Raw genomic sequence first — 25,879 nt, 5'->3', positions numbered from 1 at the left:
AGTTGGTATAAAAACTCATTGAAAGGGCACCTGGGTAACTCAGCCGGTTAAGCGTCCGACTCTTGAGTTTGGCTCAAGTTGTGATCTCGGGGTGGTGGGATGAAGCCCTATGTTGGGCTCCATGCTCAGTGGAGAGTCTTTTGAGATTCTTTCTCTCTCCCTTTGCTCCTCCCCCAGCTCATGTGTATTCTCTCTCTCAATGAATGAATGAATGAATGAATAAAATCTTTTAAAAAAATACTTGGTTAAAAAAAAAGAAAACAACTCATTGAAAAGATGGAAGATGGCTTAAACTTGAACTTTATGGTGTATCTCAGGCCAGACCTCTTTTGATCTGTAGATCCGAAGACTGAACAGCCTATCTGAAATACCCACTAAAAACAATATCTCACCACCTCACACCCATTAGGATGGCCACTATCAAAACCAGAAAACAACAAGTGCTGGCAAGGACGTGGAAAAATTGGAACCCTTGCTTACTGCTGGTAGGAATATAAAATGATGCGGCCACTTTGGGAAACAGCACAGGGGATCCTCAAAGAATTAAAAATAGAATAACCATATGGTCCAGCAAATTCTACTTCTAGGTATATGTCCCAAAGAACTGAAAGTGGGATCTGGAAGGGGTATTTGATATTTGTCCTCCATGTTCACAGCATTACTTACAACAAGCAAAAGGTGGAAGCAAGCCAAGTGTCCATCAGGAGATAAATGGATAAACAAAGTATGGTGTGTGTGTATGTATATGTGTGTGTGTGTGTGTGTGTGTGTGTGTGTGTGTGTATACACACACAATGGAATATTACTCAGCCTTAAAAAGGAAGGAAATTCTGATGTTACATGCTATAATACGGATGAACCTTGAGGACACTGTGCTAAGTGAAACAAGCCAGACACAAAAGGACAAATAAGGTATGATTCCACTTATATGAGGAGTCAAGAGGAGTCAGACATAGAGAGAAAGTAGAGTGGTAGCTGCCAGGGGCTGGGGGAGGGAGGAAGGGCGGTTGTCTGATGAGTGCGGGGATTCTAGTTTTGCAAGATGAAAGGAGCTCTGGAGACTGAATGCACAACATGAATGTACTCAGCACGACTGAACTGTACATCTGCAAATGATTTAAGATGACAGAGTTTTGAGTATTTTGCCACAGTTAAAAAAAAAAAGTCTCATGTACACCTTAAACTCAATATTTTCCAAACTCTGCTATGTGCCTGTCCTCCCCATCTCTGTGAATGGCACATTCATTTTATTAGTTGCTCAAGCCAGAAGCCGGGGAATTCTCCTGGTGATCACCTCCATGTCTTCCTTCACATCAAAAATCTACACATTGTGCATTGCTGGCCTTGAGAATGAGCTATATCATGAAACCATCTACTCCTCTGTGGCTTTACTGACACCAATCAGGTCCAAACCACTGTTGCTTCTTCTCTGGTCAACTGCAGGTTTTCTACCCCATTTCTCTGCTTTTCTTGTCACCCTCCAATCCACCCTGTGTGTTTAGACCCTTGCATGACTTTCCAAGCACTTAGAATAAATTCCCTTGCCAGACACAAGGCTCTGCACTATCTGTGGCTTGTCAATTCTAACATCAACCTCTCCTAACTTATTCTAGCCTCCAGCCACACTGGTTCAAGTTCATGGTCTCTGGATGTGCCCAGCACTTCTCACCTGAGGACCTTTGCATATGCCATTCTCTCTGCCTGCTCTCTAAATCCCATAGTGTGCCCTGTCTCATGCTCAGTTTAATGTCATCTCCTAAGAGAGCCCTTCCTTACCCATCCAATCTAAAGCAGATCCATGCCTCCCACCTTGTTCTTTCTCATGTGTGACTGTTCTCGCTCCTTCATTTCTAATTATATTTCTTGGTTTACATGTTTATTGTCTGTTTCTTCCAGTAGAGTATAAACTCCCTGGGAGCAACATGGCACGAATAAATATAGAGAGAATAATGTCAGACAGTGAAAAGCATTATGAAAACAATAAAGCAGGGTAACAAGACTGGGTGCTATTTTAGATAGGACAGACAAGGAAGGAAGGCTTCTTGGAAGTGATGTTTGAATATTCATCCAGGTCATTTTCCTATTTGAACATGTTCGACAGGCCATCTGACTTTCCCATTTAGGGTTATTGTGCAACCATCCAGGACTGGAATCTTGATGTCCTCCTGGGAGCCTTCTGATCCTTCTCTCTGCACATCCTCTCTATCCTTCATTCTCCCAGTTGCTAATATTCATCATGCTATCTGTTCTATCCCTTCCTGTCTGGAAAGTGACATCACACCCTGCTCCAGTCTATTCTATACACATGTGCCAGATTAATCTTCAGTTTCAATTAATTCACCTCCTTTTTTTTTTTGCAAGGAAAAACAGCTTTTATTTTTTTTGCCTCTTACATTTTTTAATTTTTTTTAATAATTTTTTTTATTATATTATGTTAGTCAGTAGGAAGACTGGTAGGAGAAAAAGGGAAGAAGAAGGAGGGGTAAACAGAAGGGGGAATGAACCATGAGAGACTATGGACTCTGGGAAAAAAACTGAGGGTTTCAGAGGGGAAGGGGTGGGAGGGAACGGGATAGGCTGGTGATGGGTAGTAAGGAGGGCACGTATTGCATGGTGCACTGGGTGTTATACGCAAGTAATGAATCATGGAACTTTACAATCAATTCACCTTCTTGTTTCAAAATCTCTTGTCGCCAGTTCCTCTTTGCTTCCTAAGTCCGGACTTTTCATCCTAGACTACCTGATAGTCCAAGGTATGAATTCAGCCTGCCTTTCCCATCACAGGTACGTGGCAGCTTCTTATTCCCTGCATATGCTGTTCATGTTCCAGAATCTCTACCTTTTGACTCATTTGCCTTTGCCATACCTACCTACCCATCCCTGTCGCAAACTAACCCAAATCTCAGATTCAACTTCAAAATCACCTTCTCCCTGAAAATTTTCCCAATCTTTCCAATCAGAAGTGATCACATAAAGCAAGCTTTAAATTTTGTTATACACATTATCACATTCTGTCTTTTTAAAAAAGATTTATTTATTTATTTAAGAGAGAGAGAGAGAGAGAGAGGGACAGCATGCATGAGTAGGGGAAGGGGCAGAGGGGAGAGGGAGGGAGAGAATCCTTTTTTTTTTTTTTTTTTTTTTTTTTTAAATTTTTTTTTTTGTAAAAAGACTGACCGCGAGGGGANACAGCAGGAGAGTGGGAGAGGAAGAAGCAGGCTCCCAGCGCAGTAGCCTGATGTGGGACTCGATCCCGAACGCCGGGATCACGCCCTGAGCCTAAGGCAGACGCTTAACGACTGCGCCACCCAGGCGCCCCGAGGGAGAGAATCCTTAAGCAGACTCCCCACTGAGCACAGAGCCCTATGTGGGGCATGATCCCACGACCCTGAGATCATGACCTGAGCTGAAATCAAGAGCCAGATGTTCAACTGACTGAGCCACCCAGGCACCCCATCACATTCTGTCTTAATGTCATAATTACTTGTAAACGTTTCCCAGTCCCTTCAAGGACACAGACTGTCTGCCTGCATCACCTATCACCTTGTTATTCACCTATTACTTTGTTATTCCAAGTGTGGTCCCTGGAAATGCAGAATCTTGGGCTCCACTTCAGACCTATGAAAGTCAGAAGCTGCATTTAATGGGATTCCTACGGTGATTTCCATGTCCTTGACCGCACTCAAGGGAACCACTCAGTAGCCACTTCACTAGTTGAATTGACTAGAAAAACAAAGTATCAACACCAAAACATGATTTACATAATTCATTCAAAGATAACTGTGAGTGACTAATGCTTTCACTATATAAAACCATATCAAAGCTATATAGACAGCAGACGGTTAACGATATCAACCTTCTGAGGGAGGAAAACAAATTTTGCGTTGGCCAACTAAATAGCTTGAGAAGGTTTTGTCCTTTTGTAAAGCTTGTCTGTTTATGGGTGGGGAAGCCAGCACAGGACTTGCCCACTACTGCCAATGGTATCATTCTCCTCCTGGAAGGAATCGACTGGCTGTGAAAATACTTGCATCGAAGTTTTCAAGTCTTGGGTCATACCCAGTCGATTTATAATTCGGATAATTCGGATGTGCTATGGGACGTCCTAATATGACGTAGCAATAGCACTACTTTCTCTGCTCTGTAACAAAGCTTCTGATGTTTTTTCCCACATGGTAGACAGATCACGGTCAGGAGACAGACTCAATCACTGAGAAGTGGACGCTTCATTCCGTGAGGAATTGGGAACTAGTGGAAGTCCGGAACAACCTTCTAGAAGGGCCCCGTGTGGGCCACTAGAGGGCACTGCAATGTGCATACAATCATCCTGACTTCATCATTCCCACAGAAGGTTTTCTGCTTGTGAATTAACAGCACACCCACTGCAGTCTTCCACTCCCCCTCATAAATGAGCAGGGAGCTCACAACTTCAGTGACGTGGAACTTACGCCTGACCTCCTTTATCTTTTTTTTTAAATTTTTTATTTAAATTGAATTTAGGTTAACATACAGTGTATTCTTTGTTTCACAGGTCAAATTTAGTGATTCATCAGTTGCGTTTAACACCCAGCACTCATCACAAAGGACAGCCCTCCTTAATGCCCATCACCCAAGAAGACATACAAATGGCTCACAGGCCTCCTTCTGACACAGAACCCTGCCTTCAGCTGGCTCGGCTTCCACTCTTCAGAGGTCTCCAACCTTCTATTATTCCTTTCTCCCTCAGAAGTACCTCAGCAGCAAAAGCCTAAAAGCCTGCCCTGTCCACCATGTTCCCTGGACTGTTTACGAATATTCTCAGAACTTCTGACTGAGCTTCTGTCTACTGCAAACGTGTCTTCAGGGTGCAGGAGACAGGACCGCAAGGGCAGGAGGCCTGGAGGCAACAGCGTTCACTCTGAGGGGGCAGTGAGAATGTCGTCTGAGGCCTTTGAGGCTGCCCCAGAGCCACAGGGGCCTTCCAGATAGCCTGGCTCCCTTCTGCCCCTCGCTGGTAAGGACAAGGCTCTGAGCTCACACCCCATCTTGCTCTTCACCAGACAGATCTCGGCGCAGACTCTCGGGTTTCTCCTCAGCAGGCCGAGCTCCCTGAGGCAGCCGGGTGTTAGCTCAAATCAGCACACACGGGGAGGGCCACCCTCCCCTCGGCCGTTCCCACCCCCTCCAGAGCCAGCCCCTCAGAAGTTCTGCCACCAGGCCTCACACAAAAGGCCTTACCACAGAGTTTTCATACACGCTTCTCCTTCCTCAGAAAGCACCATTTGTTTGAGAATCCGTAAATAGCTCCTGCAGAAGACACAACTTGCTCAAATGTTTTGGAGCCACGGAATGTATTATGCTCACAGAACCAGGAAATAGCTGAATGTGAAAACAGGAACATCTCGAGTCACCTCTCAACTCTATGGAAAGTAGCACATTTGAGATGAAAAACAACGTAAGCGCTTTGTTTACTGTTCTCTCTCAGTTAGCAACCTGGACTCCATACTCCAAGGATGACGTCAGCATCCCCATTTATCACATACTACACGAAAAAAAAACAGCACTTCCGAGTTCTAAGCATTGGAAAGGCACTCCCTTTTAAGATAGAAATAAGTTTAGAATGCAACACTTTCTTTTTCCCCTCCCAATATGTCAAAAAGCCAAGAGGACCAGAATGGGCTTGAGGAACACATGCAGCTGGCCCGGAGATCTGCTTTCTCAGAGTTCTGGCCACACGTTTTCAGACAACACCAGCAATGGCCATGCCCTCCCTTCTTCAAGTCAAGGTGGATGCCAGTGCCAGAAGCATCCATGGAACGTAGAGCAGGGACAGGGACAGTGGCTTAGACCCTCTGCCCACCACCGCCACCATCTCACCAGAAACAAACAATGCGCATCACTTTCTAGGAATTTGTTAGTGGCTGGGATCACGTGTCCTCCTTGCACTCACGCTTTTTTCTTTCTTTCTTTTTTTTTTTTAAAGATTTTATTTATTTATTTGAGAGAGAGAGCATAAGCCGGTGAAGGGGCAGAGGGAGAAGGAGAAGCGAACTCCCTGCTGAGCAGGGAGCCCGATGTGGGGCTCGATCCCAGGACCCTGNATCCCAAGACCCTCAGATCGTGTCCTGAGTCGAAGGCAGATGCTTAACCGACTGAGCCACCCAGGCGCCCCTGCACTCAGGTTTCTTTTGACCAAACATTATGTAGCAAAGACGTGGCTGAGGGGCCCATCGGACTCAAGTAAAACATCTTTTCCGTATCTGTTCTTTTAGTGTGAGCACACTTCAAAAGTTCAGCCAGTGGCCAGGGAAATGCCTGGGGCATTCAGAGTCCCCTCGGTGCCAACAGAGCTAATCTCATGTGTGACTTTTTCAGCTCCTGACTTGAGGAGACATATTAAATACCCAGCAACATGTTTATCTTCATTAAACAATGAACGGCCTTTCAAACAAAATCCGACAGGACATAGATTACTGTTCGTGCTAATGGAAAGTGATCAAAAGCCCCAAGGTGCTTCGGTTAGCTTACTCTGAAGCCTGTTCCTGCTCTAGTTTCTATGTAGAGAACATCAAAAGAATATAGCTATCACTGGAGACTCGAAATGTTTAATGTCTCTAGTACTAGGGAGAAAGTACCCTTGAAACCACAGGAGACTCGGAACAAAACTTAAAGCCGGCTTCTCCCTTCTCCTGCAACACAACACAGAATAGTCTACGAATAGGTGAGTGAATCGTGGCAAACTGATGGGTCTGTACGAGGCCCTGAAAGGACCTCGAAGGCCACGTGTATTCCATGCCCTGCCCGACGCAGGAAGGGGGAGAGCCTTTGTAGAGGGCGGCAGCAGAGTAAGCAGGAGGCTCTGACCAACAAGGACAGCGTTAGCATGGCCACGGCCATCCGCGGGAGAGGGCAGGGACTTCAAAGCCCTCCTGCTCTCTTACATTTCTTGCCTCTCTGGCTACAGGTGCGTATTCCACAGAGCCACGCGGAGGGCAGGGGAAAAGGCATGGCGTGAGGGGTTCTGTTCTCTCCTGGTAGCTCCAGCCGACTTTCAGGGGCAAGAGATGTGGGGCTGATGGAGTCCTGGAGCCCTGGGAGCCCAGACACTCTCTCCAGCTCCTAAGAGGTAACAGGTGNATGTGTTTAGCTCCAGCCGACTTTCAGGGGCAAGAAATGTGGGGCTGATGGAGTCCTGGAGCCCTGGGAGCCCAGACACTCTCTCCAGCTCCTAAGAGGTAACAGGTGCCACGTGTGGACTGCACACGGCCTCGGCCTGTCTCACCAGGCTGTCCTCTACCACGAGAGACCTGCACCGAGGCAAGGTGATGCACACTAGCCCTGGCCAGGAAAACGGGATGCAGCCCTTCGTCCTCTCTGACATCAGACAGCATTCTTTCTCCTTTCTCTCAAGTCAAAACGAGCTCGCTCTTGTCAGACCGGAAGGACTGAGAAAATGGTGCGTGGAGGCCTTGGGGAGGCTCAGAACTGTCAGCTACAAATATTTGACTAACCCACAGAACACTACCACCACTCTTTTCCCAGAGCTGTGGGGAGGTTGTGTCTGACAGCAACGCAAGCCCACAGGGCAGGGACGGGTCTCACCGTGAGGACGGGGAGCCCTCTCTTTTCAAGGGCAAGGCGCAGAATCACACATTTAATTTTACTTTTCTGGCCCACATTTAAACCATTTTATCTCCACTAGAGGGCCCGGGTGGAGATGAAATTTCAGCCTGACAATTGTTTTTTGCTGCTGATTGAAGTTTTAATCCTAAACCTCGGGGAGGGAGGGGCAGGGGAAGGAAGAGATGGTGGAAGGGCTGGGGTTAAGACCATACTCGGTTACTCAAAGGGGTTTGTATTAGTCCAAGGCTATGCCCCAGGTCCACCCAGGAAGCCCCAACTCATAGAATGACACTGTTACTTAAATAAGCCCAAAAACTAAAGGAGAGAGGGCACCTTCCATAACCAGTCGGACTCAAAATTCCAGTTACCGCCAACTCCTTTCCTTCCTTCTCTTATTTCTTATGTCCCAATGATCACACTGTGTCGCTCAGCTTTTCTTTGTAGCATCTCTCACATCTGCCCCTTCAAAATGTTCCTGCATGAGCTTTTAAAATCTCATCTCCTGGGGTGCCTGGGTGGCTCAGTCGTTAAGCATCTGCCTTCAGCTCAGGGCGTGATCCCAGCGTTCTGGGATCGAGCCCCACATCAGGCTCCTCCGCTGGGAGCCTGCTTCTTCCTCTCCCACTACCCCTGCTTATGTTCCCTTTCTCGTTGTCTCTATCTCTGTCAAATAAATAACTACAATCTTTAAAAAAATTTAAAAAAATAAAAAAAATAAAATCTCATCTCCTTATGCTTGTAATAACCTCCCAACTGGGGCTCCCATTTCTGGTTTTCTCCCCACCATCTCGTGGGCCATGAACACAGCGGTAAAGCTAACCTCACCAAAACATGGTTGGTCACATCAAAAGCTTGCTGAAAAATCTCCAGTGACCACCAACCCCTGGTTCAGGACCCTCTCCACAGCACTGGCCTATTCATGTTTAAACAGTGACAGGCACAGGGCTCAGTCCCCTCCCTCTCTACCACCCCCACCCCAAACCAGGATCAAAGAAGCACCATTTTCTAGGATTTGTTAGCGGCCATGACCATGGGTCCCTCCTTATACTCTGGTTTCTCTTGAAGAAGAAGAAAGCTAGGAAAGGCAAGCCGTCACCAGACAACACGTGGAGTGTGAATCACGCCACGGACCATTAGACAGTGATGTGGCCAAGAGACGGGGCTGAAGTGTGAGCTCAACCACCAACGGATTTGGATGTCACCTGCCTGTGTCTTTATGATGTACACTCACCGTGGCTAATTCATGCTAGCTATGTGGTTACTTTTATTCATGCTCTTTTAATTTTAGTAAATATCTTTGATCAAGTCTGGGCTTCTGGGGCTGCTGTGTGCATTACTGCTGTAAATATCATCAGGCAGTATGGTATGCTCACTCTTTCCTTCACCCTCCAATATTCATTGAGCACCTACTGTGTGCTGGGTGGGAGAAAAAAAATAAAAATGAATGAGAGGGCTGGATTGACACGAGTTGTATAAAAGGCTGGAGGCCATGTCTAGGACAGAGTAGGTGGCACGTGTCCCTTCTAGGGCAAGGATTTGAAGCATTTCATTGCTGGTGCAATTCCCCAGTTTTTCCCTCTTGCCCTGTGATCATGAAGGAAATCTCCAGACGACAAGGTACAAAGATCAGAGCGGCTGGCATCACAGAGCTATGCATGGAGGACAGTTGTCCCAGAGACTCACCAGATCTGCAGCGGACATGTAGGAGTGAGAACTAAACTTTCATTTTGTTAAGTCACTCGTGAGAGTGTAGGGTTGACTCTTCATGCAGCATAACCCCATCCTACCCTGACTGATACAACAGCTTTCACTTTCTCTAATGTTACCATCTGGCAAATAATCACGTGTACTAATGCTTTGTGATAGTTCTATTTACTGCCCTTTATTTCTTTAAATTTCCTTAACTTGGCTTGTAATCATGCCTTGTCCTCGCAACCAGGCTGGAGTTTTTCATATACAGTGACCTTGATTTATACTTTTGGGGATCTTCACTGCACCCCCCAACTCACATCCCCCCTCCCACCATTTCCCCCCAAATTTAGGAGGGAGCCTTAGACACAGCAGTGGTTTAACTCATAACTGATGACTTCATATTCTCCCTAATATTAGGAAATCATTCCCCAAATATAAGGATAATTGTTGACTTTCATTAACCAACAGTACTATGCTGGCATGGATAATTAGGAATTAAGCTTAATAGCTACAGTAAGACTTCAGGGATTCATGTGTGGATTTACTTGAGCCATGGCCTCAATATTCTATGTCAACCATGGCTCATCACCAGGTTGCTTGCCGATCATTTCTTACTCACCTACTTTGTTGATCCCAAGGGCTGTGGCTCTATTAAATGAGATAGGTCTGGGCTTCTGGGATTCTCGTTCATTTATGCCTCCATTGATACAATCACTCTCTGAGAGTCAGCTGAGAATAACACCTATGGAATCAGACCAGCTGTGAGAGCATCGGCTAGTCACCTCACCTCTTTATGCCCTCAGTTTGCTCCCCTGTAAAGCAGGAGTTAAAAAAGTACTTTGTAAAGTGGTTGTGAGAATCATACAAGTGCATGTATGTAAAGTACGTAGAAAGTGGTTTTAAGTACTAAGATACAGCAGTTCTTCCGGCATGCTGTCCGGACTCCGAATGCTAAAATTATTATTAACTGAGCACCTACTGTGTGCCAGATACCAGAGAAACAAGAATGAATAAGAACAAGAAGTTGTCCAGGTCCCAAGGAGTTTACAATCTACTAAGGGTGATGAAGATAGAAGCAAGTACGTGACAGTATGCTAGAGCCAGAGAGAGAGCGAGCAAGAAAGAGAGAGAGCACACAAACGCACATACACGCACACGTGGACACACACTCACACACACGTGTGTGCAACTACTTGCAATTGGCTGAGTTACAAACAAGTAGGTGCTCCTCCCCTTGGAAGAAGGGAGCCANATACACGCACACGTGGACACACACTCACACACATGTGTGTGCAACTACTTGCAATTGGCTGAGTTACAAACAAGTAGGTGCTCCTCCCCTTGGAAGAAGGGAGCCAGGAAAGGCTCTGCAGGGAGCATGATAGCTCAACCGAGTCTTACGGTACGAGTAGGTATTTGCCAGGCAAGAGAGGGCACAAAGGACGTCCGGGCACTTAAAGTGTGAGAGAAGAGGCATAAAACAACATGTGATCATTTCACAAATAAGTACCAAGTGCTTCCTATGTACTGGGCACAGCCGGAAGTGCTGGGACACAGTAGCTGATGATACTGATGAGGTTTTTGCTTTCACTGAGCTAACATTCTAATAAAAGAGATGAACAATAAGCCTAGTAAACAAGTATATAAACCAAAGAGCTATGGAGAAAACACAGCAGGTAAGACGGCCGGAGTGAGGCTGGGGATCGAGGTGTGAACAAAGCTGGAGGGAACACCACTCCCCACCTCTGTTTTCCATGCTGAGGATTTTCCCTGACCCTCCTCTCTTACCTAGCCCCGACCTTGAATCTCCCACTGAGTCGACTTAACACTTTGAGCGTGTTTTCCTTCCTTCTTCACACAGACAGTGGCCCACAGACTCCAAATGTCCCTACAGGTGGACTGTTCGAGACCCAGACTGGGGGACGAGGCAGCGGAAAGCCCGTTTTGGGCTCTCAACAGCTTCTAACTCAGCTCACTGTTAGCAGGACATCCATGCATTTTGGCTTCCGCCTGCCTTATTACGCTTGTCTTAGTTCTCAGTTGTCTCAGAACTCGGGAAGGGAAGAGAACTCTTATTATTAAGATAGAAGTTTTTATACGATAAAAACCTTCCCTCCCTCAACAGACCTCAAAACTAAATTAGGAACCACTATCCTAATCTAGCAAAGCTGTCACCTTAATGAAAAATCTTTCAAATCTTTTGCTTAATAGCTCCAAAGACATTGCTAGGGGGTGTGACTGAGAAGTCTAGCCCGAATAGTATAATAAGGCAAATTCAACAGAAGCAGCGAATGCTGGGGGATGGGATGAGGAACGGGATGATTTCAGCACCCGCGTCACACCCTAGAGTCCACAGGTCACGGTCGGTAGCCCCAAGGAGGAAGATGAAGAAATGTGAAGTCTTCAGACATTCTTAGCTTTTGATTTCATAGCTACACGGTTTGGTTTTGTTTTTTAAAGACTTTATTTATTTGACAGAGAACATGAGCACAAGCAGGGGGAGCAGCAGGCAGAGGGAGAGGGAGAAGCAGACTCCCCACAGAGCAGGGAGCCTGACATGGGGCTTGATCCCAGGACCCTGGGATCATGACCTGAGCTGAAGGCAGACGCCTAACCAACTGAGCCACCCAGNGTGGGGCTTGATCCCAGGACCCTGGGATCATGACCTGGGCTGAAGGCAGACGCCTAACCAACTGAGCCACCCAGGTGCCCCCTACACGGTTTTTTTTAAAACCGTGCTAGAAAAAAGAATTGCTTGAATTTATCTTTGAAGAATTTAAAAGCATTGTCAATNTGCCCCCTACACGGTTTTTTTTTAAAACCGTGCTAGAAAAAAGAATTGCTTGAATTTATCTTTGAAGAATTTAAAAGCATTGTCAATATATTTACACATTTGCTTCACAACTTCCTTATGAGATGGGATGGGACTCAAACGTTATCGGGAAGAAATATTAATGGCCTGGTTATTATCTACAGGGCTCAGTTCTGAGCATTGGGGAAATTAAAAAAAAAAATAAGACAAAGAATAAGATAAATGGTCCCTGACCTTGAATGCCTTACCCTCTATCTAGAAAGACTGCTCAGACCCCTCCAAAGCATTATGTATCAAAAAAGGAAACACCAGACGCATGTCAGATAGATGGTAGAGATTTTTAAAAACGCTCCCGGAGTTCAGGGGGAGAGGAGCCTCTGTTGAAATCAAGAGTGACTGCAATGTTTTCCTGGAGGAGCATAGAGCTGGGACAACATCAAAGACACGTTACAACCCCACTTACACACACTGGAGAAACTGGAATCAGAGACTGCAACTCTGGTAGAAAGTTCTAGAAAACAAGCCCTGTATACTGCCTGTCTTTGTGCAGCCCTACTGTGCCTGGCATCCTGGCATGGCATTCTACCCCAGGAAATGTAGCACACTGAATGGGTACCCTGTTTCCCGAGATCTCCCACGGCTCCGCGCGGCTGCCCACTTTCCAGCCAGAAGCTGTCGGCCACCACGCACAGGACACGCTCTACCCACGGTGCCATCCTGACGGTGCTGCTTTGCCACAGGCCGGATGAGAAGCACAGACTCTCCACCGACTTTCCTTGGCAAGGCTCTGCTGGCACGATGGGGCCTGCAGACTTTTACTACAGGCGTTGTCTTCTCCCTCGTCAAGTCCCGAGCTTGATGGAGGGACAGGGGGCAAGTGTTCACTGCGGGGACCGTTCATAACAATGACGATGTCCTCGCCCTCTGGAGGAGGGCTGAGGCCGGCTCGGGCAAAGGGGGAGATGGAAAGGGGCACGTGGACTGGGCTCCTCCGGCCTGGGATATACCGGCTGCCACAGTCATTATATTTTTTCTGGCTTCACGGACATGTTGCCATGGAACCAGAACGTGCCACTGCCACTTAGCCTCTAGCAAAGAAAATCACATCCCTGGCAGGAGCACTTCCCTAGATTTCCCTTAAAGGGATATCATCGAGGGAGTGCGGCTCCAGCTCCAAACAGCAGCGGGATTGTTCAGGGTCCAGCTGCCCGCACACCATGAAATGGAGCCCAGCCACTCATGTTCTGCGAGGCGTACCTACATGGGGTGGGTGGGCCTCCCTGGTACGAACCCAAGAGCGTGGGGACTAGCCTCTGAGCGGCTTTTTAAGCAAGAAACACATGGCTTCAGTTTGTGTTTCGTTTCCCTGCACGTGGTAAAAGCAAACGGCCTAGGATATTTGGGGGGTAATGATTTGGAGCCTCCTGACTGCCAGCTTCAAATGACTCATAACCCCAGATGACCCAAAGTGTCTCCTAAGTGGTGTGCATACATTCAGGGGGCCCCAACTTGGCCTCTCTAGCAGCTTCTTCTTTACTAAGTGGATAGTACGAATCGGGTGTGGGGTCTGGCCCTTCCCCACTTTGCAGAGGCCCTAAACTGTCCTTTATTTTAGACTCAATCCATCCCTCAATTCCACGGAGACCCTGAGGTTCTCCAGAGAGCAGGAGATCTCAAGTCCCACATCCTACTGTGGAGTGCTCTGGGGATAAACCTTTGGGCTTTTCTTGGATAAGATAAGGAAATGGAAACCCTGAAGTTGAGACCTCTAACTAATGCACCTTCACGCACATCATGCATTTGGGGACGGGAGGATCAGTATTACGGTAGGAAGCAGCTGATCGCCAGTGAATTAGCAATCCATGTCCCAAATCCCATTCCGGACACTGGTGAAAAGCAGACTATCTCTGTACCCTCTGATAAGAAGCTATCGAGTTCCTTAACAATGATCCCAGTTAGGGCAGAAGAGAAGCCCCCATTCGTGAAGTTACAGTGATTAAGCTGACAAGGGGGGATAAAATGATAGACACAGGCTCTCAAGGGTCTCCTTACACCGTCCCCAGGTGAGATGGAATGTTTCAGAAATGAGTGCACTTAGCACACCAAACTAAATGAACGCAATCTAGTACAGGCATCCTCAAAAAGGCCACAGACAAGCTCGCCTTCTAGGAGTCCAGTGGACGCTCAGAGTCTCACGCCTCCCTCCATTGTACCGCACAACTGCACTCTCATTTCTAATGAAGAAATGTTTCTCTGTAAGCCTCTGTGACTGCGGGTCAAATCTGTACTGCCCAACACGGAAGCTGGTAGGCGCTAGTCTGCAGGTGCACACGGTCCGGAGTGGGGGCGTGTGGGTCTGCAGCTGGCCAGACCCTGCAGGTGCGCGACACTTTCTAGCTGCAAGACAGATGCACCACCCCCGTCTGGGCACGTGACATGGCACTTTGCAAATGCCTCGGTTTGGGAAGCACCAAGGAAAATATGCCCTCTACGATGAGGTCTGTAACAGGAGTGTTCTGGGTCCGGCCACACCACACACCCCTCTTGGTAGCAGCCAAGGATGATTACTGGAAAGTTAACTAGTTAAACAGCATCCCTCCTGATGCATGCCTTGGAAGGATGTTATCAGGTCAAACCACCTACAGCTCTGCATATCCTCAGAAAGAAATAGGATGGGAAAGACAGCTCTGTGTAGGATGGGTCGGGGTGGGGGAAGCCGGGGAGACCACCACACGCCTGGGAGTCAAGTGCCTCTCACCATCCCAGCTCTGCTGCTGTCTGAGAAGCCCCTAGATGGGGAACGGGAGGCCCTCTGGGCCTCATTTGCCCCATCTGTACAGAGGGGTTTTGCCAGACGGGCTCTGAAGTCCCATCTCATGTTCACATCCTATTACTCTCTGTCATGCTATTCACGAGACACTGTGTCATATGAACAAAACGGATGGCTTCTCCTGCCCACGGCCGTTTTTCTTTGCATCAGTCATTGAGAAAAAGAGAAACTTCCTCTCTCCTCCTCCCTGCAAGCTGGGCAAGGTAAGAGCAGCAACGGTAATAATTCATCAGGGGCAAATCATGTGTACAGAAAAAGGAAACAGCAGAAAAATACAAGAAAGAAACCTTCCCTTCTGAAGGCAGGAGATGTGATGAGTAGAAACAACACTTTGGTGCCAATGGGAGAAAACTTCTAGAGAATGCATGCTGTCGAGCACTTTTCCTGGAGCATCACGAGAACTGGACAACATTTTGATGTGAAAATACATAAAATATATTTTATATAAAATAAAATATATAGAAAAAGATAAAGTAATACATAAAATGTATAAAAGGGTCAAAGGATCACTCACCCTATGAAAACAGCAGACTGGATTCTTTTCACCCAGAAAAAGGACTAATTTCTTTGGAAAACTGGAAGAGAAAGAGATTTTAAATAAACAACATGAAATCCTGGCGCTCTGACACTTAGCAGGTCAATGTCTGACGGACGGTGGGCGTACAACTGCTTGGCCGACTACATGAATTTTGAAGACACAGCTTCGAAAATTTAATATGTAGAAAGTAATCCTGCGCATGATTCCTTTATCAGAAAATGAAAGCCCCATGACAAAGGAGGGCATAGGGTATTTCCTGGGAAATCATTTTTCAGGTGGATCTTTTAAATGATGTCTGCAGCCCCACTGTGGGGCTAACTGAGGATGTCTTAATAAGTAACCAGTGTACCCCGTGACCGCCCTGAGCCCTTCCCCCACACACCTTCCCCACCCCAAAATGGTGCACCACAACCCCATGCACCCCCCGCTGAAGCCAGTGGCCCCACAGGGATCTGTAATTGGGCTCAGGGGGGAATGTAGACTTGGCACAGAGGCGCCGACTGAGTAATCCCGTGAGGAAGCCACGGTGTTTGGGATCAAGTGTGGGAAAGAACCGAGATGATGTGAATGCTGGAAGCGGAAGCCCGAAAGACAAAGAGAGATAAGGGGGTGACAGCAACAGATTGTGTAATCTACATCACATAAGGATCTCAGCTCAAGATCCAAGTTTTTAAAAATTTCCAGAGACTGTTTTAAAGACGCCTTTGCAGGTTTAGGAGGGGATGTGAGGGGGAGCTGGTGCAGCTCCCGAGACGGGCAAATTGCGCACGATCCCAGAGCATCCGGGATGAAGTCTGCAGGCTGTAAGAAGACCACTGCTTGCTTCTCCCCGCTTGCCCGACGAGGATGACAGTGCTTGGCCGCTCAGGCATTAGGGACGGTCTCCTCATCGGGATGCCCACGGGCTGCAAGTTCCCAGACCCAGGAATCTGCAAGGTGCACCTCCCAGCCCCAGAGACCAGCCCGCCTACTAGACCGTCAGGCGGGACTGGGAGGACTGGACCGCAGGGCGACTCAGACCGTGCGGTCCCGCCTCCTGAGAAGTTCAGAGTCTCACTGAAAACACTTACAGGGGAGCGACGCAGGAGCAAAAGATGGTACACGCTGGTACAAGCTCTGAACACCTTCTTTTTAAAGCAACACTTTAGAATCCGCTCACATACATTAACCTTTTCATCCTAACGGCAGCAAGATGTCTATGGTAAGAACCACCAAGATCAGAAAAGCTAATTTCAGCGTCAGACCCGAGGCTGCCTCTCAGCTCAGGTGCATATCAGCTGTGGGACTCAAGTTGTATAAACTCTCAGAACGCTTTCCCCCATGGCAACACGAATACCCACTTCCTGGCATGTTTCACGTTCTCTGTGCAGTGCCTGGCCTGTAGGAGACACTCGGGGGAAGTAACTGCTTTCATGCCACGTGGCACAACCCGTTTCTAGGTCTGCATCAATCCAGAAGACATGGGAGAGATTCTTATAATTCTGTAACTTGTCAGGATGTGAGTACCTGTATTGTCTTCTCTTTTGCCCCAACTCTTCAAAATTAGATGAGTCAAGTGAGAGCAAAGCCAAAACATTGACTGTGAATAATCAGATAATATACACAAGGAAAAAACCCAAAGAAAACAAATCAGCAGACCCCACCAATAATCACTGTGAACATTTTGGCTCATTTGGCTTCAGGCTCTCTCCTACAGTCAGGTACACTGAGTTTATGATACAAATACTTATATAAATAAAATATTATATACATACCTATAATTTTTTCATAACATATTATGATAGCATTCATACTGTTTTGCAGTCTGATCATATTTTACTTGTTATATTACAAACCTCTTTTAATAGCAATAAATCCATCTCCATCACCATTCTTTTTTTTTTTTTTAAGATTTTATTTTTTAAGCAATCTCTACACCCAACACGGGGCTCGAACTCACAACCCCAAAATCAAGAGTTGCCTGCTCTACCGACTGAACCAGCCAGGTACTCCTCCAACCTCATTCTTGACCCCTTCACTGAAAGAATGAACCACTAAATAAAGAGTTGTTGACTTTTTACCAATGTGCCCCCACGCTTACGAGAAATGACTACACGTGGTAGCACACAGTTCTTTCTTTTACATTTTTGTCAAGATCGAGAAAGGCAAACTGTAATAAATATCAGAAATCTTAACAACCAAAAACTGTTTTGGTTTGTGTGGGTGTCCCTTAGAATACAAACCGGCACTAAACACCACTGGGAATATGACAAATGACAATATTTGGGGAGCTTCCAATATATTGGGAAAGGATAAAATTTTACAGCCTCCGGCTACGGGTGGACAGAAATGCCAACACCCCAGCTATGAAATCGTTAAGTGTGACGTTACGGGAGTGTCCTGTTTTCACTGTGATCACGGTGAAGGGACTTAATGATAGGAAGGTAAACTGAAAACCACAGAGTCTCGAGGAACCTTCAAAATCATAATCGTATTACATAAACTTTAAAAAACCTAAAAAAAATCAGGATTTACCATATTTAGAAAACATCAAGAGGTGGAACGTTTGTGCAGCCTCAGTATTTCTAATCTAGTTTCCTCCTCGAAGGGAATGGCTGATTTGGTAAAACATATGTGATAGAGTTTTGCTTGAGTTGCACGACACATCCTTGTCCTCGATTGAGAAAATCGTGCCATACCTCGAAATGTGACTGACTAGCAACATTTCGGGAAAATACCACTTTTGGGGGGAAGCTGAGGGAGTGAATGTATCCCCACAATCTGCAAAGAGTCTGGGGCTAATTCCTCCTCCAGTTACGAGGAACCCTTTCTAAGTACTGCCAACACCGCTTGGACAAGCAGGCAGGAGGTGGGGGGCGGGCAGGGAGCAGGAGAGAAAGGTAGGACTGAACTGTGGCATCAGAAAAATGCCAAATCCACTACCAGCTGGAAAATCCCGGAGGGACCCAAAGTGGAGAAACAAAGGAGAGAAATGTTAACAGTTTGGCGAAACCGCGAATGGACAGGTGATGACTCCTTTACATGCTACCTTCCAACAAAGTTCTCTAACACTTTATCCCTCATCCAGCTGATGCAATTTTGGGGGGAAGTGACAGTCTGTGAAGGAATCATGCTCTTAGAAGAGACTTCTATGGTTCTATTTTGACCACGTGTTAGAGTCGACATTAGGGGGTAAAAACACAGACGCTAAATTTTAGCACTGGATAGAATCAGAGAACCACCTCAGCTACTTGCACCAGCAACTTTCTGTCACAAAATACGGACTGAGCTACTCTTCCCAGATCTCCTTTGATGATACAATTCAGGAGAGAGTGAGCTGTCCCTGGATCTGACAGTGAACTTCTTACAGGAAGGGAGATTTTGCTTTGCCTCACTCTCTTGGGGTGAATGCTTTCTCTACGAGAAAGAACTAGACGGTTGGGCTGTGCTGTGTGCTAGCAACTTCTCTTCTAGGCAGCCGAAGCGAAATGATGCACCTCCTTAAATTCGCTTTCAGAGGGTCCTTTCTATCTTCTGACAGTGTACCTGGGATGGCCCGGTACACATTCTATATACCAGACCTGTAGAGCCATGGAAAATTGTGGTTTAAATTCTAACATCTCCGTCCACTGGTGTGCCTCTGGCCAATAGGACCTAGCCAGGAAAACAGGGCTGACACCATATACGCCACACTTATAATATATTTTTGGAGTACTGACTTTGGAAACTTTTATCTTCTTTAGCTACTAGCATGGGCTGAGTGGCTATTTTGTGCCGACAAGATTTCACCTGTCATCTCTAATCCTCCCAAACGCTCTGCAAAATAAGTTCTATTAGCCCCATTGTTCAGATGAGGAAAACAAGGTACAAGATGAGCAACCTACCTGAGGTCGCATAACCAGTCACTGATGAAGCACGAATGCAAAGCGAGGTGTGACTGGGTTTCACAGCCAAAGAGAAAAGAGATGAGAGCACACACGACGCACGTAGATTTTTACAAGAAAGCTGCTATACGTAGCATTCTGGCAAACACATAAAAAAAAGCACTTGCTTTCACCAAATAAGCAGACACTCCTTTTCCAGGTGGTTGTACGGGGGTAGCAAGCAAGGACGCCAGAAGAAAAGTTACCCAGGACATTCAGTGGCGAGCACGTCAGTCGTCCAACAGGTGCTAGGCAAGCATTCTCCAGGCAGAACAGCAGGACCAAAGTGCTGACAGTTGCAACGACACAAAATGTAGCCTTGGCAAGTTGGTCTAACAATTACTTCGCATCATTCTGATTATGAGCCACAAGCATGCAATCAACAGCATAGAGACGATCTTAAATGATCTCCATCAGCATTTTACTTTACTTATCAAAGCGTGGCAGATGGAACACACTCTCATCTGACCTCAACGCGATGTCAATGACCCAAACGCCTAGAATGTGCTGGAACAAAAATGATGCAAGAGTGCCGGCCTTGCTGGGGGCCACTGGTTACGATACGTGCATTTTACTTCATTCAGTGTTTCCATTTATTATCTCAGAGTTTAAAAAAATGATACTTATGTGTTTCTCATCTGATCCATTTAACCACCGTCTAACTCAATTTAAAGATTCAAGGAAGTTTACAAATTCCCTGGACTTAATATTGCATGGTGTGCAAACCTCTACAAAGAGCACGTCCCATTTTCCGTTACACATTTTTGTGGGTACGCATTCCCCAACTGCGGCCCAGCTCCGAGAGCTTGGAATTTACATCATTTATTTCTGTCTTCGCAACCCCTAGCCCAGTGCCCGACATATACGGCAGACATTCAAAATATGCAGAAATGAATGAATTCTCATCGGACCGTAAATAAGAGGGCTGCTCACGAAAAGCATGAATGACACCAAGTTGTTCTGAGAAGTCACCAGGGCTTCAAAGAGCAGGGTCTGAATTCCAAAAACTTGCCTGCAAATTGGAAAGATAATGGTAAATACATACCAAACATTTAGTGGGGAACTGCTCTTAGGGAGTAAAAATACACAAATCTGAAAATTAAAAAAAAAAAATATGGCCCTCATACCGACTGAGGAAAATCATCTACAGAGAGACCATCCCAAGAGATACAACCTCAACAGCAAAGCCTGTAACTCAAGAGGGAGATAGCATCTGGAGAATGGTTTCCAAGAAGAGTCATTAAAATCACTGCAGGTTAGAGTACTAGATCTGGAAGAGACATAGAGACGATTAGATTATGGGGGTGCGGGGAGGGGAGGTCAACTTTCCTTCTCGAAATGTAAAGGAAAAGGACCACAATGTTTTCAATATATCAGCACTATTACGAGCCATGCCTATCACTTCACTGACACATCTCAGCTGGGGCAGAAAGAGTCCATAAAATGAGACAAGGACCCTATTTTGCCTTTAGATAAATATGATACCTGCAGCAAAATGTGAGCAAGTTCGTCCATAACTGGGACCCTATTTGGATTATACAAAATGACTTAAAAGAAAATATCTTCAGGTAGATGTCACTCCTGGCTTTATGATTCCTTGGGTATCTGTGTCTGTGGGTGGGTATGAGTGAGTGAGTGAGTGAGTGAGTGTGAGTGTGAGTGTGTGTGTGTGTATGTGTGTAGGCTTTCCAGTGGTCTCAGAGAGTATTATCTATAATATAATAGGGTAATATATAGAATATAGTTAATGTTTACTATTCTTGAATTGCCAAAATGTGCCATGTGGACTTTTCAAAGGCAGTCTCCCTATACCTCAACAATTCTTCAAGCAGTCAGCATACGTTTACTGTATGAACGGCCAAAGGGCGAAACAGAAGGCGAAAGAAAATCAGCAAAACCAACAGTACCTCAGAATTCCAAACTTGGCAATCATCGGCTTGGCAAAGCTGCCCCTCTGACTTGGAGAGAGGAATAAGAGAACCAGGATGCTATTGTTAGGGTCAAAGGCAGTAAGGTTTTCATGTTGTACACGTTAGGGCCATGCCCCCGCCGTACAAGTCCTCTCGCTGCTGTGAAAGATCACGGCTACTTCACCCAAGTTCAGTATCAACAGGGAAGAACACAGGGAAAGGCCAGAGTTAGGGACGATGACTTTAAATGGGCTGCCCGTGCCAGACACGTCTCAGCCACGTCTGGCAACAGCAGAGGGGCGCAGGATGCAAAAGGTACTGTCCCCCATCAAATAACAGAGGACTAAAGGACACAATTTTGGATGCAAAGTTGGAGTTCAAGAAGTACTTAAAAGCTATCATACTCATATCTATGTGGGCTTTATAGTTTTCAAAGTGCTCGCCGTAGGGTGAACAGTCAGCAGCCGACATCATTATATTACACACAAGAGTTTTTCAGAGGGTATCTTTTAAATGTCTACAGCAGCCAAGGGCTGGCAAACTTTCTCAGGAAAGGGCCAGAGAGCAGATGTTTGAGGCTCTGTGGGCCTGAGGATCTCCATCACAAGCACCCAGCTCTGCCACTGTGGCACCACGGAAGCCACAGACCAGAACTATCCCAAGGGGCACGGTTGTGTTCCAATAAAACTTTATTTACAAAACCAGGTGGGAGTGGGATTTGGCCCACAGGCCAGAGTCTGTCAACCCCTGGTCCAGAATATCATTATACTGGGAAATGAGTAGACATAATTTCTGCTTCCTCCTTTTCCCCCAAATAGATTATATTGTTGTTTATGTGAAAATTAATAAAGGAAACCTCATTAAAGCGGACTTGGGAGGCTAGCAGGGGAGGCTGGGGAGGAGGCGTTGTACCACACAACATCAATCACGGGAAAATTGTCCATCACCGACCCCAAGACAAGAATCATCAGCAGAAAAGCATCCCAATTACAGGTCCCAACGGGGGCAGATGCACGTCGCATCTCCTACAATTCGACCACCCCACAACTCCGCCAGTGAGAACTGGTCATCACCCTGAACTCTTGCTCTTCTCCAACAGAGTTTCCTTCCACACAACTCCTTCCAACGTCCTCCTTCTCCATAAAATAATGTTCCTCTTCCTCATTTGTTGGACTTGCCTATGGTTTTGCCGTCGCTTCCGTATCCCAACTAGCTACTTTTTGCTCTTCCTGAGTAAACCCATTTTTGCTGACAAGTAACTGGAAGCTTTATTTTTAAGGCTAATACTTAGTACAAAGTTAGATGGTGGTAACCAGTGTCCAAAAGCACTGAGGGACCTGGTTTTGCAGTATCCACCGTGAAACACCCCCCCCCACCCCCAGTAAGCAGCAAGGGCAGGTCCTTCAATACGAGATGGAGCTTTCCAGACTGGAAAGTGTCTGTGTGCTCATCTCTGCATTATGTATGTGCAAACAGAATCGGCTGCCTCATGGAAGACCAGACAACTGTTCCAGGGCTTCTCGAAGCCGTGCACTACCCAGGTAATCAAGAGGACACCTTTCCTACCGCAAAAAACAAACGACCTGATTAAAAAATGGCCAAAGGACTTCAACTGACGTTCCTTTGAAGATATACATCGCCAATCATTAGGGGAATGCACATCAAAGCCACAATGACATCCTTCATATCCATGAGGAACGCTATTTACAAACAACAGCAAACACAAAGCAATGGAGACAGAAAATGACACAAGTTGGCCAGGATGTGGAAAAATGGCCTCCGTTGTGCCCCCGCTGGTAGAATGTCCAATGGCGCATTTGGTGTGGAAAATACAGGTTGGCCATCCTTCGAAAAATTGAACATAGAACTACCATATGGTCCAGCAATTCCACTGCTGGGCATATACTCAAAAGAAGTACAAGCAGGGAGTTCAACATATATCTGTGTTCACCCAGGTTCATAGCAGCACCATGCACAAAACTCAAAAGGTAGAAAAAGCAACTGGGGGGCATTTGGGTGGCACAGTCGTTAAGCGTCTGCCTTCGGCTCAGGGCGTGATCCCGGCGTTATGGGATCGAGCCCCACATCAGGTTCCTCCACTATGAGCCTGCTTTCCTCTCCCACTCCCCCTGCTTGGTGTTCCCTCTCTCGCTGGCTGTCTCTATCTCTGTCAAATAAATAAATAAAATCTTTAAAAAAAAAAAAAAGCAACTGGAACATGAATAAACAAAATGTGGTAGATATTCAATGGAATATTATTCAGCCTTAAATAGGGCTGAAACTCTGATATGTGCTAGAACACGCACAAACCTTGAGGACATTTGTGAAGTAAGCCAGCCATTAAAAGACAAACACTGCATGACTCCCCCTATCTGAGGTGTTCAGAAGGTAAAATCCACAGAGGTAGAAAGTAGAACAGTGCTGCCAGGGGCTGGGGGGGGGAGGGGTGTATGGGGAGTTCGTGCCTAATGAGCACAGAGTTTCAGTTTGGGAAGATGGAAAGCATTCTGAAAATGGATGGTAGTGACGGTTGCACAACCATGTGAATGGACTCGATGTCAGTGAACTGCATACTTAAAAATAGGAAATTCCAGGGGCGCCTGGGTGGCTCAGTCAGTAAAGCGTCTGCCTTTGGCTCAGGTCATGATCTCAGGGTCCTGGGATCGAGCCCTGCTGCAGGATCCCTGCTCAGTGGGGAGTCTGTTTCTCCCTCTCCCTCTGCCCCTCCCCCACAAGCCCACTCATGCTCTCTCACGAGCTCTCTCAAAATAAATAAATAAAATCTTTAAAAATAACAGCAAATTCTATGCTACATATATTTTCCCACAATTTAAAAAAAAAAAACAACAACAGCTTTGTGAACACATGGCCCTGCATGGGAGCTCTTCAAGTGATCTGTTTGTACCAGGATATCCCAAAGACGTCCAAGTCACTCTTGCTTGAGATGGCTGATTTATGGGAGGCAGCTAAGGAAATGGAGGGTTCTAGGAAATCAGTGAAAATTTGAGAGCCTTCCCATCTAGGAATCATTTGGACTAAAAGAGAATATGACTCAGAGTGAACTCGGCAGATCTGTGATAGGGCCAGAATGCCTGCAATATTCTCTCTGAGTGCTCTATCCCCAAGGATTCCATCTGACAGTGGATCAAGAGGAAAGGCAGTTATAGGCAGGAATAAAATGTAGGGAAAGTTTACCTACCTGATGGACGGTGCAACGCAAGATAAAAGAAATCCCTGTAATTAAGGCACAGCACTTCTATCTTTTAGGATCGCCGTGAAGAACTCACCATCTCGGGGTTAGAGTAGGTCTGTCTCTCTTCCTCACCTTGCTCTCCTTGGTCACACACGTGTGACCACTGTTAGTTGACTAGCGTGAAATAGGAGCTCCTCTGAAGCTAATTCTGCATAATACTTAATACCATACAGCATGCGTAAGAGGGGACCTCATGAAAACTGTCTTTATTTAGCATTATTCCATGGATTACTCAGGTATCATCCTTGCAAAAGTCAAGCTAATAGAGGGCTGCGTTACCTACTACAAGCAGAATGATGCCGAGTCATGGTTTCTCAGCTGAAGGAAAATGATACCACTTCTTCCCATATTTTTGATAAGAAATAGGAAGATACCTCCAAGCCAGCCCAGCCCTAAGAAAGGAGAAAAGTCCTACGGCCACGCTGCTGATATATGACATTGGTGATTACCCTTAGGTGACCACAACTCTTCCCACAGGGTACAGATAAGATAGAAGACTGTACCGTTTCCAACTCCGTTATCCAGAATGGTCATCAGAGTGTCCATATACCCCAGTTAACTGCAACATTTTCTAGCTAGCGGAGTTTAAACCAATATATGGAAAACGTAGTTTTCATTGGAGGGCACACATGTTTCTTCTAACCAGTTTTGACAGTTTTTGTCAGAGAACTCAAAGTATTGAACAAAAATGTATCTATGAAAAAAACCCAAAAACCACTAGAGGAAAAAAAGAAATGGGTAAGGGATTATACCAGATTTTGAGACGGCTAAAGCCAGCAGCATGCAAGAAAATGTTCAAGAACTAGCTGGAGGGGAGAGAGGAGCCCTGATTTGTAGTGTTTGCAGATGTCTGTAGTATAAACATTCCCACCATGGCCGGTTTCGAGCTAGCAACGCGATGCCAACCTGCGCTCAGAATTCCTCAAAATTGAACAGGTGGCTTGTGAGAGCCGGTGAAACTGGCTCCAACACACCACTGGCTAAAACCCATCTCCCTCATCCCCCCAAGATCAATAAACCCCATTTCATATCTAAAAACCCCCAAGGCTAAAGTCGGTCAGGAATCAGGCCTCTTCCTATCCACCAGAAAATATCTGTTCCCCACATTTTTTTTTTCTTTTAGTCTCCTCATCTGGAATAAACCACACAAAAGTCCAATCTCATGTAAGAAGCCTTCTCCGACCGCTCTGAGATATGACAAGTTCTTCTCTAGTCTGAATTCCTCCAGCACGTAAGAGTCTACTGTCCTCCCCTGGGATTCTAGAGGGCTGGGTCCCGTGAGGGCAGGGTAAGTTCTCACAGCGCTAACTAAGCACAGGGCAGAGACTGACCCGGCCTGA

General features: G+C 46.2%; 1 protein-coding gene across 4 annotated transcripts in view; it reads right to left on the bottom strand.

Moving 5' to 3' along the window:
• ATXN1 (ataxin 1) overlaps nucleotides 1-25,879 on the bottom strand; it is a 243,849-nt gene that overhangs the window by 172,485 nt on the left and 45,485 nt on the right. For 3 of the 4 annotated variants that reach the window (XM_034660287.1, XM_034660285.1, XM_034660288.1), the window contains exon 2: nucleotides 15,451-15,511. The exons of the other annotated variant lie outside the window; for it this stretch is intronic. The gene's annotated coding sequence lies outside the window, so the exon portion shown is untranslated. The remainder of the gene's footprint in view (nucleotides 1-15,450; nucleotides 15,512-25,879) is intronic. 4 annotated transcript variants of the gene reach the window in all.

The sequence above is a fragment of the Ailuropoda melanoleuca genome, chromosome 5, assembly GCF_002007445.2.
Source record: "Ailuropoda melanoleuca isolate Jingjing chromosome 5, ASM200744v2, whole genome shotgun sequence".
NCBI classification, from domain to species: domain Eukaryota; kingdom Metazoa; phylum Chordata; class Mammalia; order Carnivora; family Ursidae; genus Ailuropoda; species Ailuropoda melanoleuca.
This window is presented reverse-complemented; position numbering and strand designations above follow the sequence as displayed.